Raw genomic sequence first — 15,854 nt, 5'->3', positions numbered from 1 at the left:
GACAATTAGCTCTTGGACAGAGTGCAATGTTCAGCATTAATTTCATCTGAAAAAATGAAGACATTAGCATTTTAACTAAAGCCCAGTTAGTTGATGCAATTGTCTTTCCCATTGCCACCTATGGCTGTGAAACATGGACAATTAAGGTGGACAGAAGAAAGACTGATACTTTTGAACTTCGATGCTGGAGATGATTGCTGTGAATCCTATGGACAGCACAAATTACCGACAAAAGTTTTAGACAAAATAAGGCCTAAGTCTTCACTAAAAGGCAAAATCACTAGGCAGAAATTGTCTTGTTTTGATCATGTCATGCACAGTAACTCACTTGAAGAGCATATTTTGATGGAAAAGATGAATGGACATAGGAGAAACCATAAACTTGTTGGTTGGACACCATAAGGTTGAATACTAAGAAGAGCATTGGAGAACAGGAAAATGTGATTGATAGAACCAAATGGAGGAGGTTGACTCATAAATTGACGAAGAATTGATCTCAATTGAATGATGTATTACCTATTATCAGGTAATGCTTAAAAAAATCTAAATAAATTGATATATATTTTATTCTATATAATCTTAAATAAGCGTTTTCATAACAACTAACAATAATTTATGTAATAATTTGCATGTAATATTAGAGAATTTTCAGATAAATAAACTTGTTATTAATTAGGAAATAAAAATCCAGATGCAGAATAATCCATATTCAGAACAAACTTAATAATTATCTGAAAAAAAAAATATATATATGTTACAGTCAAAACCCGTTTTTAGTTAGAACGCATTTTAACTACAGTAGAGACTCGTAAATCGGAACCCCGGTAATAGGAATCGCCGGTAATCGGCACGATTTTCAGTCAGACTGTGTCGTGCTGAATCGAACGTTTTTGATACTAAATTTACTTCTAAAGTATAATTTTCATGTTTTTATATTCTTCAATATATTTATTTTGTTTGTACAAAATGCAGAAATAATTTTTAACGATACGATAGCCTCGATTATTATTATAAAAATTTTCGTTAGGCTTAAAATCGACAAAAATTCAACACGAAGTGACACGCAACGGAGAAAAATTTGAACATCGGACAGGTTAATATATTTTTTCGTACATAAACCATAATCGGAACAAATCCCTAATCTGAACAACCCCAGTCCCCAATTGATTCCGATTTTCGGTTCACTACTGTAGTTGAAACTAGTTTATACTGAATGTCTTTGTTAAAACCCGTTTTGTCAAATTCATTTTTGACTAGCAGTAAATTCTAGTTTTAACTAGACAAAATGGGTTTTAACAAAGACATCCAGTATAAACTAGTTAAAATGCATCCTGACTAAAAACTAGTTTTGACTGCAACATATAGAGTGATTCGGGGTAAGATGGTAAGTGGGGGAAGATGCCTACTTTTTGATATTTTCAAACGGTGACGTCAGATATTGTCATGTGTTTGTATGATGAATCATTGAGCCAATATTGAGTGCGGAAAGTTGTAGTTGGCTACCGTTACCTCATTTTCTACATCTGAGAAGAATAAAAGCAAGATAAGAACGACGTTTTTATTGTGAAATGTTTCTAGAATCATTTTAAAACTAAAAGTTAAAATAGAATTTATTAAAAATTGCAAAAAACAATTAATGTGTGATGTAGTTAAGGTTCTAAAGTTTCCATTGTGAGCTACCTCCGATCCCGATCAGACATGCTAGAACACGTACAATGTAGGCATCTTACCCTGACAAATGGAAAAGATGCCACATTTTTCATGGGGTAACATGCCTATTTTTGTTAATTGAATTCCAATATGCCTATTTTTAATAAATTTTTGTTTTCTCATTTTATTGCAGGATATGCATAGAAATTATATAAGGACTTTTCAAAAAGGTTTTTGGACTGAAAAAAGCTTTCAGCTAGCCATAGAGCACGTTACAACAGGCGGAAACTTAAAAATACTTATACTGTGCTGTTATACTTACTATGAAGTACTTTGTACTACATATGCAATAATTAAATTTGGTTAAGATATTCGAAAATTAATTTTATGCAATTATATTTGTTATCTTACCCTAATGGCATTTGGCATCTCACCTGGATACTTAGGGTGAGATGCCTAAAATGCCAGACAGTAAAAAAGTCGTCATTGCAAACACAATATACAATTATTTTTCATATACTCCAAAGTTTTATTTGAAAAACATGCTCAAGAATATGATATTTTCGTTAGAGGCCTCCAAACCCAAATTATCGCTATAATTTCCTTCATAAGCAAAATGTTAGGCATCTTCCCCCGAATCACTGCACATAACTTTATTTATTTCCCCCAAACATATTTATGTAGCTAAAATTAGTTTTAACTAATGTTAAAAGTTAAAACTAGTTTTATCTAAAATCAAAACATGTACAGTAAATTAACTAGTAGCAGTAAATTAACTAGACAAAACAGGTTTTGTCTAGTTAAAACTAGAATTTACTGCTGTACATGTTTTGATTTTAGATAAAACTAAAATCAAACATTAACTTTTTAACTTTTAACATTAGTTAAAACTAATTTTAGCTACATAAATATGTTTGGGGGAAATAAATAAAGTGATGATTGGGATTAAAACATTTGTATTATTTAATACGATATTTATTGAAAATATTGGTCACACATCTGTGTTATTAACATTAATTAACCCTTTGTCCCTGAAGGCACCAATCGATCGGTATCCTGGCTTTTTAAGCAAAACTTCGAGGGTACCGATTCATCGTTACTTTGGTAAATATCGATTTTTGTAAAATTTATTAACAACAAATATAATCTCATTCAATATGAAGTGAATAAAGTATAATAATTCATTATATTAGTTGATAGCAGTATAAAATTTTGATTTCAAACAAATGTTTGATATAATGTGTGATAATTTCACAACCAATAAACATACATGCATAAGTGTTATATCGAATTGTACAAAACAATATTCTACGTCTTTCTGACTCAGTGCCAGCAAACAACTATGTAACTAGACAATTAATTTTCACAAAATGTTACAAATTATCAAGTTTATGTGTCAGTTCTGATATATATTATATTTTTCTTATAAATTTTTCTAATAAAATGCATTGAAAAATATCGTATTTAAAACTAAAGATATTAATAAATGTAAGTGATTTTTTTCATATAGATATAATGATAATTTGATTTTTGGTGAACTTTTAAAATAATATCGCCTGACTGACCTATATTGTCCTAGGAGGGATTGCAAAATAAACATAAACAAGATGTCGGGGGAAAAGGGTTAAAGCGATATGAAATTCATCATACACTATAGGAACGTGTTAGCTGAATGACCTTGGTCGAAACAGTTTTTACTAAGCCATTTTGTTAAAACCCGTTTTGTCTAGTTAAAACTAGTTTTAACTCAAATTCATTTTTGACTAGCAGTAAATTCTAGTTTTAACAATGAAATCCAATAAAAACTAGTTTCAACTAGTTAAAACGCGTTTTCACTAAAAACGGGTTTTTACTGTAACACACACACACACATATATATATATATAATAATTTCAAGTTTGTCTATAATAAACAGCTTAAATAGGATAAATCAGAATATTTTTAATATTAAAACTAGAAGCTTTGCCACCACTTACTTTATTTGTTTGCTTGCCCGTTGGGCTTTAATTCCTAATTTCTAATATACACTATTCATAACAAATAATAAAAATTTTATAAAAATTAATACATTCCTAGTGCTGCCATTTCTATTTTTTTTTTTCCATGATAGAAAAATACTTGTGACAATTTTAAGCTAAGTATTTTTTATATATAGAACAGATATTTTGAATAGTGTCTCTAATTTATAATTCACTATTGTAATTTTCTAATTTTGATAGGGTTAAATTTGTTCTGCATCCAAAATAATCTAGCTAGATCTTTGCACCCGAAGTTAATGATCACGGTCATAGAAATTTTCTCCAATAAAGTAAACTATTTTTATCTTATCCTACAATTAAAATCATTTCTTTTTTGTAACTACCAAATTCTATAAAGTAATGTACATCGAATTTTTTTAATTTAAACTTTTATCAATTTATCACTGTGAAATTAGAACTAATATTCATAATTACAAATTGTTTAAACAAAACATTTAAATTTTACATCAAATTTATTTTTCAAACAGAATATTGAATATTATATTTTGTTTAATTATTTTCTACAGACTAAGTATTTGGTAAATCATTTTTTAATTATAGCAAATAAAAAACAATTTTGTTGTGAAAATTCATTAATATATCTGATTAAAAATAATTAATGAAATGATTTAATTTTCAAAGCAAAGTATTAATGAAAGTTTGAAATATTATCATCATATTTGTGCATTGCATTAAAACACTTATAATAATGTGTAATACACAAAATTAGATGTATCCTTTTTAAATTGTGACTGTTGGCAAGAATTTTTTTTTGCTATCTTGCAATTTCACTCATTATTGTTTTTTTTTTTTTGGAAAATGACTGAATTTTTCATTTCAGAAAACAAAAACTTTTTCACCACTATCCCAGGATGGATCACCATGAAACGTAAAGAAATGAATTGGAATGGAAGTAAAGAAAATGTTACAGATGAGTCAATAAAAAAATTGATTCTGTCTTATATAAGTGCCATAAAAGAGATTAATGTTCACGAAGGAATTAAACTTTTGTTGAAACTACAAGCTTCTTCAAACAATAAATTACGAGTACTTTTAGAATGATTAGATAGAATGCAGGCATGGATTGAAAACATAGATACTGCTTTGGTAGATCTTGAATCCAGACTCTCTGTCCTTGAAACTGATAAAGAGAAAGATTATGTTAGAACTGACAGTTTCTTAACAACCAACCTTTACAAGTTTCTTCAAATTATGTATACTTGGGAGTTTTATTTTTGTCTTCTGGACAATTCTTACACACTAAAAATCATAGTATATGTAAAGCTAAAATTGCACTGGATTCTATGTGGCCTATTCTCTCAAGAGTAAAAATTAACTCTGCTTCTACTTATATAAAATTATTTCATTCAATGATTTCATCTGTATTACTCTGTGCCACTCCTATATGGGAAATCACTTACTATGATAAACTGAAAATCATCCTTTGGAGTTTGGAGTTTCTAGAATATCAGTAATTACAATAAAAGTAATAATTTTATTTTGGATATGTCTTTAAAATTAGATGATAAAAACCATGTTAAACTACACAGATTGTGTTCAATGACAAATGATTACACACATAATTTGGCATCAGCATTGAAAAACCTAGTTGATCCAACTAGATTTTTCTTTTCTAAGGCTATCTCAGGATCCTCATTTGATAAAATGTTATCAACCATTAATTATAAAACTGTGCTGTGAACAAAGTATACAAGAAGCTTGGTCTGTTAGAAAAGAATAAGCACTTTCAATTATATTGTATCATTAAAATGACATTTATGTGTGATTATTATTTGCTTATGGATATAAATTATTATGTGAAATGATTAATTTTTCATTTCAGATGCAGTCAAAATTATATCTTAACATATAATAGTATATTAACAATAGATCCTAAAAAATATGTAGTAACTATATTATGCAAGTATACGAAACTTGGAAACATATTCTATTCATGTATTTCTTCATTCTGTTAAATTTAAAGTTAGTAGGGACAAGTATTTAGCAAGATGTAAGTCTTGGAAATATATTACTAATATATTGTGCTTTTCAAAACCTGATTATTACTCTATATTTTATTTTGTGTTATTTTGTACTAAATAATTAACTTGTTAAATATTATCACTAATTTTTGTTTCTCTTACCCCCTTGTAATGAACTCAGGTTCATACAATAAAGCATTGATTGATTGATAAATATTGTAAAAAATATTCCCAGATTTGAAATTATTTTAAATATATTTAATTATCTTGGTATTTATCTATTGTTATATTCAACTGATTTAAATGATCAAATCAAATCAATGATTTCAATTTGATTGTTTGGATTGATTGAATTGCATTTAAAATATTTTAATGCAATTCAATCAATCCAAATGTAAATTTAGTTTAACATACAAGTTCTTACTAAAAAATTTAATATATCATATCATAAATAAGTATAGTTGAACTTTAAGTTTATTGAAAATATAAATTTTTATAGAATTATATTAATTTTTAAAAAGTAATTTTATATTGTTTACCCTTTGGCACAATATAAGATAGAATTTATTATAGCAGATAGGAAAAGGAAACAAAACCTTTCTTTACTACTAGCAGAATCTGTGTCAAAAATCAGTGATAAGCAATGTCTCATTTCAAGTTCAATAAGTAATGAGAAAATTATATGTTATATATCACCCCATTCAATTATTTTCTATAATTTGTTATAAATAAACCACTTAACAACTGAAATCTAGAATACTAGTTGGAAGCATGAAAACCAACCCTTCATAAAAACATATCATCATCATATATAAGATCTTTTTTTGCCATAAAATTAAATGTGATAAAAAATATACATTATAATTATGATAAATTATTACTATAATCATATTAATTATTATAATTTTACCTTACTTATCATTATGAAATCCTGATAAAAAGCAGAAATAAAAAAAAGACAACAACAAGAGCCAATTATATTTGTGCTATCATAAAGCTAATTAATAAATGATTATAGATAAAATGTGTCTGTAATAGCAAAAACATCCATTTCGTTATAAACACCTAAATTTTTATAGATATGAATTCATAAACACAAATTTCAAAACAATTACGTTTAAATAAATTCATAGAAAATATAATAGAATTAATGTAAACATTTACAATCATTGAAAAAAGAAAGATCCTGTTGGAATATGAAATGAAATATATTCTACTCATTCATAAAAAACTGTAAAACACAGACTTTCTAAGAATCCTTATAGTGAGTATATCATAAATAATGAGGGCAAAAGACAAATTAAAATGATCAAAAAAAACTTTCTTGTAATACAGAGAAAACAGCTGAAATAGTTTTGTAATATTATAGGATTGGATCCAAAAGACAATTTAAAACCTTATTTAAGAAATTTATTTCAAATTAGATAAGTAATCAATCTTGTTAAATAAATTAGTTTTGACAATCATCAATCAAAACATTGCTAGCAGTGTTAATTGCCATATTAATAAATATCAATATAAATTAAGTGAATATGTACAGATTGTAATCTGTCAAAACAACTCAATTGATTTATTAAATTGGTATTAATCAATTTAATCAATATTACAGTTTTATTTAAAAAAGTTTAAGATAATAAATACAACACTAGACTAATAGAAGAAAATATACATTTAATTTAGGAAAACAGCATTTTTCTTTACTGTATCATCAGATTTCAAGAGATAATATTTGCTATTAAAAAATTAAATTACTAGTTAAGAATAAATTATCTTAATAATTTTTCCATTGAAATATAAAAATATATTTAGCCTAAATTTATAGTCACCCACAAATAAGGTAAATACTCCTATCATGTCTGAAAATGCATTGCTATTTGAAAGGAAAATTACATTTTCTTTTTTTCATTAATTACTGTTGGTATTTGACGAAAAATAAAAAGCTGTTACATTAATTGTGATTTATTTTTTAGATCATTTTTCCATTTTTGGTTATAACTGAGAAAACTAACTTGAAGATTAAAAGAAATTTAAAAAGTAATGCAATCTTTTTCATATACCCAGTCCACAGTTTAAGAAGTGATCAATGAAAATTTCAAACATAATTTTAATTTGTATAATTTCTTGTATAACTAATTAATTCAATTTCACCCATATTCCATTATTCAAATCTAATGCATTCCTAATGTGGGAAGTCTAATGTCAATGTACTCAGCAATTCCCCATTTGTTTCAGCATTTGATAATTAGTTTGCCTGATGATGCCTGTTCAACACTGGCAAAAACATTTGCACTAGTTATAAAAATTTCCTGGTTTATAGATTTAGTGTTTTTAATTCTAATTTAACCAGTTTTAAGTGGTAGTTTTCTACTTGAAATATTCTTCATGTTCACTAATTGTTTCTATTTTAAATTTTTAGATAGTTAGAGAGATAGATGAACTGATATATTTGGCAAAGACAAAGAAAATGTAATTTTGCTAAATTTTCTGTAAAGAATAGTAATACAAATTGATCGAATGACTGGAATACAAATTTTAATGTTTTGAGGAAGAAAATTTTTTAATATTTTCTATCACATGCAAATCTTAAAACCAGTTTTGAGATTACTTATTACAAATTAACTATTAAATAAATACTAATTTTATACCAATATAAAGCAAACTATTCACAGAAATATACACATACTGATAGTATATATAAATACTGTAAACAGGTCCAATAATTTCAACACTTACATTAATTATCAAACTTTATTATTCACTAAATATTTATCACCAATTTTTGCATCTACAAATCATTTGAGCAAACAATTTGTAAACTATAATATTTATTATTCTAATGAATAATTTGATGATTTAATAATTAATCATAAGTTTTTTGGAAAAAATGATTTTTTTTATATTTATTAGTTTTTAAATTTGTGCAAAATTTTAGAAACAGAAATGTTTAGTCTATACAGAATTAGCTAATATATTACTTAAACATTTCTGTATGTTGTAACCTTCATAAAATTGACTTTCTTTGTTAAATATTTAAATTAATGAATAGTAGATATTTAAGAAATAGTTATTTATACATAATATTTGATTTGACAATCCTTATGCTATAACTGCCTTAAACATTGGACAAACAAGAAAAAAGTATTTTTAAAAATCTGTTCAACAGTCTTTGTTTCTTTATTTCACAAAACTAACCTGTCATTAGAACAATGTACAATTGATAGGTTAAATGGATCAGAATAATTTTATTAAGCACAAATACTTGACAGTTGCAGGAAAAAAAAATCAATTTATTTAAGATTGCACAAATTCATGGAAAATGACATTCTAAAACTCAAAAATAAAATATAAAAAAAATCAGCAATTTACAAAATGTTATTAATTAAATCTCTTACATTCATTTATATGAAACCATTCACACTTCATGAAAAATAATTTTATCAAATTGAAAATATCAACTTTGAATTCTTGTTAAGCAAGAAACATTTTTTATGGATCAATTTTAACTACAAAATTCCATAAAGCAAAGTAGGGAAAAATACACTGGATTTGATAAAGTACTTGATCAATTACATGTCAATATCAGAACTGTCTCTGACATTATCAATGAAAAAGCTACTTTTTAAGGTGAAAATCACTTTATATTGCTATCAAAAATAGTGTTGCCATGAAAAGTAATTAAAAGTAGTCTTAGATTCTTTGACAAGTAATTAGTAATAAAAGATATTAAAACTATAATTTTCCTCATTGCCCTATTATTAATTTTTGACAATTAAAAAAAATTTAGTAAAGGTTTATATATTTTTAAATTATACATTGCATATTACTGTATGAATATTTAAATGGTATATGAATATATGTTATAAAATTTTAATCTCTCTTTTACTAAACATTTAAAAATTTACAGTATCAGAATTAAATAACATTATATTACATAAAATATTAAAAACATATAAATTTTGAAAATGGTAAAATCATTATTATTATATTTAATTATTAAACCTTATTTGAAAAAAAGTAACTATTGCAAATGTTCTTTGTCATCTTTTATTGACAAAATTAAAATATCGTGGAACTGTATTACATATAATTAATTAGAAAATTTTGTCTCTAAATTAACATTCTGAAATTCAAATAATTGAATTGTTTTAGTACTTAAATCTTAAAAAGTACTTTTGAAAACTTTGATTTAGTTTTGAAAACTTTGAAAATTTTAAATTTAAACTACAGCCTAAAATGCTCAAAAGTAGCATTAGAATTATGGGTTAATGTTACCTATGGTAGCGAACATGGCAGCTCGTCTCTGAAACAGTGGGGATGCACGTTCTAACCTAACCTAACCTATTCTAATAAATTACCCCTATTCTAATAATTTGGTTGGCAATAATTATGGTAATTTATTAGAATAGGTTAGATTAGGTTAGAACGTGCATCCCCACTGTTTCAGAGACAAGCTGCCATGTTCGCTACCATAGGTAACATTAACCGAATTATGTTTAAAGCTTTAATTATTATCATTATCTATTATTGTCTGTTAAGATGTTTTATCAAAAAATTATACAGTACATTACACATTATCCAAATTTATACAAATTTTCTTTAGGAATAACTAAGAAATGCACAAAATAATTGAATAATGAATAATTGATTTGTTGATGTATCAAGTAACATCTACAGTAAATTCAATTATAAAAAGTTATAGTTATAAAATATTACTTTTTTTAATGTCAAATAAACTTTTAACTTTTCTCTGTAAACAAAAGGAATATTTAAATGAATCAAAACACTATTTAAGTATTATGATGATATACAAATGTATATTTTTCCAAATACTTAAATAGAACTCTATTTGTACAAGAATTTGTATAACATCATACTTATGTAGAGAAAAGCATAAATTATCCAAAATAATCGAGGTAGGACACTTTCAGATAACTGATTACACTTGATAAGAAAAGAATAAAAAGTAAATAACTTAAATAAAATTAAAATGTTAATTTTGATTGTACAATAGTAAAAAAAAAATTAAAGCATAGAAATTTAATTCATACAAATGATTAGAAATAACAAAAACATTGTCTAATTTAGTAAAAACAACCATTAATCTTTCAACTGTAATATATATTGTACTGATATAACCATAAAATAAATAATAGTAAAATTAATAAAAATGAAATTGTTAGTGGGCCTATAGCAGATTACCAACAATAATTATGCAAAAACTTCATAATTTCTGGAATTAGAACTCTCTAAAGTCAAATTTCAGTTGAAAGACTTTCAGTTAATTTATTTTTGGATAATCAATGCTCTATAAGAAAAGTAATTGTCAGCAAATTATTCAAATTAATAATTATTAACATTTGTAACCATAGCCATTGATCAAATTATTATTATTCACTTAAATTTGAATTTCATAATGTATATACAGTAAAACTTCTAATCCCCTCTTTCTCAAATCCCTCCTTAAATTGAATTGGATTGTCAATTTTAGGAAATACCTTATATAATATAAAGTATAGGTATCTCTCATATGACACAGCACTTCTATAAGTTTCACTCTAACACAGTTCAAAAATTAGGGATATCCACCATACAACAGTTTCCAGTTTTGCTCCAACATAGTTCAAGAATGTGGAAAATCCTCTGTACAAAATTTCACAATGTTTAAATACAAATTCTGTTATTCAATATTTTTTTCAAGTAAGCAAGCATGTCTCAAATTTGCTAATGGATTTTAGAATACTGAAATTTTCAATTTGTTTTGTGCCTTTATCAGGTTTACTTTAATGAAAACTGATATTGTAATTTTTTTCTTCCTTGTCTTAGCATTCCTGTCAACCAGGTGTCATTGTTATTGCTTTCAGACTTTACCCCTTAAGACTGTCACTGTGTTTTCTTTTTATAGATTAAATAAACTTTACTAAATATGAAGATTAAACATGTTTAGGTAAGTGTTATTAAACTTTTTTTAATCATAGGTAAGTAATCATTTGTAAAAATGATGAACAAAATACAGCAGTACTTCAAACTGTTCCCAACTTGAACAATTCAGTATTCAAAATTCTGGGAAAAAATAACTTGGTACTGGACTGAACAAATGCAATTTTCTAGAACAAGTTTTTGATTAATAAAATATTTTTATTTTCTCATCCATAAAAATTTTTTATAATAAAAATTAAAAAATTGAAGACTGCTGATATTTCTGATTAAGATCAACAAAAAAGGTCAGATGATGATAATATGTTTTAAAAAGAAAACTCTCTCATTTAACTAAAATTAATGTTGACGTGTAACACAGTAATTTAAATTTTGATTATTAAAAGCATCAATAATTAATCAACAAACACATTTCTCTGAATAACAAAAAACAATAGTATACTTCATTAACTTTTGGAATCTAACCCCATGTTTTGCATTAGTTCTTTGTTTCATATACCAAGGATTCACATAACAGCATTTTTTCGGAATGTAACTACTGTGTTAAACGAATACGAGGGATACCTGTACTATTTTTCTACTTCAAGTTGAACTAGTCAAACTCAGCAGATGCAGACCAACCTACTAAATTCTGTAAATCCTTTCAGCACAGTGCATGGTAAAATGGCTTTAATACAAATGAATAAGCAAGCCAATGAATCTGTTTCAAAATGGAACAGGCTATGTTGTTGGCTTAACCAGCTATATTAAAGCTGCTTCACAGGCAATGAACCCTTTGTTCATGAGCAGAGTTACCAGTTTAGTGGAAAACCGAGTGGAATGTCGAGTGGAATATCAAATTGATGTAATGTGTAATTTTTTCTGAATAAATTCAGTATAGCATAGAGATTTTTGATATATCTATATTCATATTTCTTTAAATCATTATTACATCATCATATATTGTTCTAATAATAATTCAAATAAATATTATGGACTTAAATATATCACAGAATTATATCCTTTATTCTACTGGTTAGTGCTATGTATATAAAAAAATTTTTTCTATTTTTCATATATCTCTATATGTAGAACTCTAACCCAAACCAACCATTTTTTTTTTTTTTGTTTGTTCAAATTGAAAATTTAGAAGTTTTACTGATAATACAGTAAAGCAGAATTTTTGTTACATAAAAGTAACAAAAACACTGCTTTACTGGTGCTAAAATTGACCAAGAGAAAAATATTTAACGTAAAAAATAAATTATGCTTTAAAACTATAACAGTACTGTATATTTTATGTTATATTTCAAAGAATTCGAAATTGTCAATACATATATTCAATTTTTTTTTGTTTCTTTTTTTTATACACTGTTTTGTAGACATACTGAAATATAGGAACAGTAATACAGTATTGACCACTGGACATTTTGAATGAATAATAATAGCAATTAATATAAATATTCATTTAAGATACTTATTGAAAAATAAAAAGTATAATCATTTTAAATTATTATTTAAAATAATTCATGATAACATTAAGATGTTTCTTAAAATCACATTTAATTATTAATCAAATTTAATAGAAAATAATAATTAGTAATTTGAATTCAATGTAAAAAACTTTTAGTAAAAAATTAAAGTTCAATTTAAAAATAATCCAATATTTTCATTAAAAATAATTCCATTACACTTTAATCAACATAATTAAAATTTTGTATAATAATTTAGTATGCTGCATGGAACATATATAATAATTTGACATAGATCTATAAGAAAAAAATATATAAACATTATGAAAACTTTTTGCAATATACAAATTTTAACATATATCAATAACGTACCCTATGAACCGATGACCCAGGCGGCGCATATCGGAGAATAGAGCCAACATGGCCAAACTCGCCACATAAACCCACAGGATAAAGAAAGAAAGAAACAAACAAACAAAAAATTCACATCTAACTTTTTTGAACTCCCCAGAGTTCTTCTTCGGGTGTAAACGAATTAACCCATCAGACATTTGTTTACACCTGAAGAACTCAGGGGGGGTTTGAAATGTTAGTTGCGAATTTTTCTTTTGTTTTTTTTGTCGTTGCACACTGATCATCAATTCATAGGGTACATTATTGACTATATCCCAGTGTTGTGTGTTATTATTTAACATATATCATTAGTAAATATTAAACAATTGAAAACTAAACCAAAAGTAGTAAGAAAGTTTATTTGTAATAATAAACTTTGTCATATTTCTCTTATTATAATTCTATATAAAAGTTTATTCTTACAAATAAACTTTCATATAGAATTATTTTATCTAGCCATTCGATTATCTCAATAACACATCATATTCTTTTCTAATTTAATAAGTAATAATTTTTTAAGATTTCATCACTTTTGGAAAATGAAAGAGCATTTAACCATTAAAAAGAATTATTTAAACTCTCAAACCTGTTTCCAGAGAACGAATAACAATGGATTTATTCACTTCAACTTTACAAAATATTAAATGAATGCCTGAAGAGTTCATAAAGTATAAAAATGTTTAAAAAGGAATTTTCATGATGATTATCAAGTTTTCAAAACAAGAAATTTAAAAAAATACCAAAACATTTAGTAAACATTTAAATATAATCATTAATAAATTATTCTATTCCTAGAATCTTTAAATTAAAATTACTTTTCGAATTTTTGGAAGAAGCTAAATTTATCGAAGAACCCCAGCAACGACTTACAAAGACTTACAAAACAATAAAAAAAAAAGTGAGTCAACAAAAACCTAACACGCGATAGTTTAACATTGCAATAGCGAAATTTCTCAATAACACGGTAATCAATAAAGTGTCGTATCGCATTAATTAACATTTATCAATTATAAACAAACGTATCGAGAGAAGAAACTTACCTTTTAAAAACCAATGAAGGATTGTCATAAATACCTTTGATTAAATGTAGAATTAAGCAGAGAATATTTATCAACAGCCTGAAGCTGTTTGTCACTGTAATCTGTCCAGCAAATAAAAATTCGTCGGTTGGAAACCATTAATACATAACAAATGTTTTTTGCATAGAAAATACAATCCTTACACCACATTCTCTTCTACTCATCAGTTCGATTCTACTTTGCCATATTCTTTTATCAATTCGAAATATCTAACGCTTATCGGTATACGTTATCGTAAGTCTTAATTATTAAGTTTTACTTTTTTAACGTAATAATTTTGATAAATTCGGCAACGACGTTTATCTACGTCAGTTACAAAATAATTAACGACGCCATTTTTGTTTACGTGAAATGCATTCTGGGTAGGACGGATTTTAAATTAGTAATCGGTTTTAGGCGACGTTACTCAGAACCTGATATACCTGAAATTAATTTATTACGTGACCTTCTATTTTAAATTATACATTTATTCGATTGCCAGAAGGTTACAAAGAAAATAAATACAGTAATACTTAGATGTGTATATGCCCTGTGTTTTTAAAATGATATATGAATTTTTTAGTTGAATTTTGAATATGTATTGTACTTTCAATTTTTTATTATTGAAATATTAAAAGTGTGGTTAATTTGCTGTAATTTCATCCGACAGAACTGAAAAATGTTTTGGTAATTATCGAGTGGCGTAAATTTGACTTTACTACTAAAGGGCTTCTGCTCAATTTCTTTCATTGAATGCAAACTAAAAATATAAACAAACGAAAATTGCCGTAATGTTTAATTTTAAAATAAAGAATTTGATATTTTTTTTAAATCTCATTAAACTAATTCGCTACGTAATATAGACACGCGATCATTCGGTCTTCCGTATTTTCCAGGCCGATCAGCAATGCCATAAAATTTTTTATATAGACAAAAAGTACAAAATAATTATATTTTTATGATTATTTTGTTTTATTACAGTATAGTATTATTAAATAATACTATTGGATAAAAACACTATCGTAAATGTTTCCATAAAACATGCGGTTATTCCTCGTATGCGTCAATGCGTCGTGGTAAATTGCAGGCATCTTACCGGCTCACTTTTGCTGAAAATTCTGTATTAAAACATATCAAATATACCGTAAAAATTTCAGCTGAAAAATAACCCACATATGGGACACACTGACGTGCTTGGCTGCACAGGAAGTGCCTTATCCGGCTCGGCCGTCCGCCATGTAAATCTGGATAATTATGAATCTACTGTATTATCTAAATAAATCTTTCCTTCTGCTATCAATTATATTCTAACTCCCTTCCCTATCAATGGATGGATAATAAAGTTTTAGAAAACTCTTTTACGCCCTG

At 26.0% G+C, this 15,854-nt stretch overlaps 1 protein-coding gene across 3 annotated transcripts in view; it reads right to left on the bottom strand.

Moving 5' to 3' along the window:
• Atg17 (autophagy-related 17) overlaps positions 1-14,880 on the bottom strand; it is a 114,811-nt gene extending 99,931 nt beyond the window's left edge. The window contains exons 1-2 of one of the 3 annotated variants that reach the window (XM_067267230.1): positions 14,651-14,880; positions 14,469-14,569 (exon numbers count right to left, since the gene is read on the bottom strand). The gene's annotated coding sequence lies outside the window, so the exon portion shown is untranslated. Of the gene's footprint in view, positions 1-14,468 lie in introns of all 3 variants that reach the window. The other 2 variants (XM_067267231.1, XM_067267232.1) reach the window with 2 other exon arrangements.
• Positions 14,881-15,854: the final 974 nt, after the last annotated feature.

This window comes from Centruroides vittatus, unplaced genomic scaffold (assembly GCF_030686945.1).
Source record: "Centruroides vittatus isolate TY-2023 unplaced genomic scaffold, ASM3068694v2 contig_299, whole genome shotgun sequence".
Lineage (NCBI taxonomy): Eukaryota > Metazoa > Arthropoda > Arachnida > Scorpiones > Buthidae > Centruroides > Centruroides vittatus.
The sequence above is the reverse complement of the archived record's forward strand: the minus strand, read 5'-3'. Positions and strand labels throughout refer to the sequence as shown.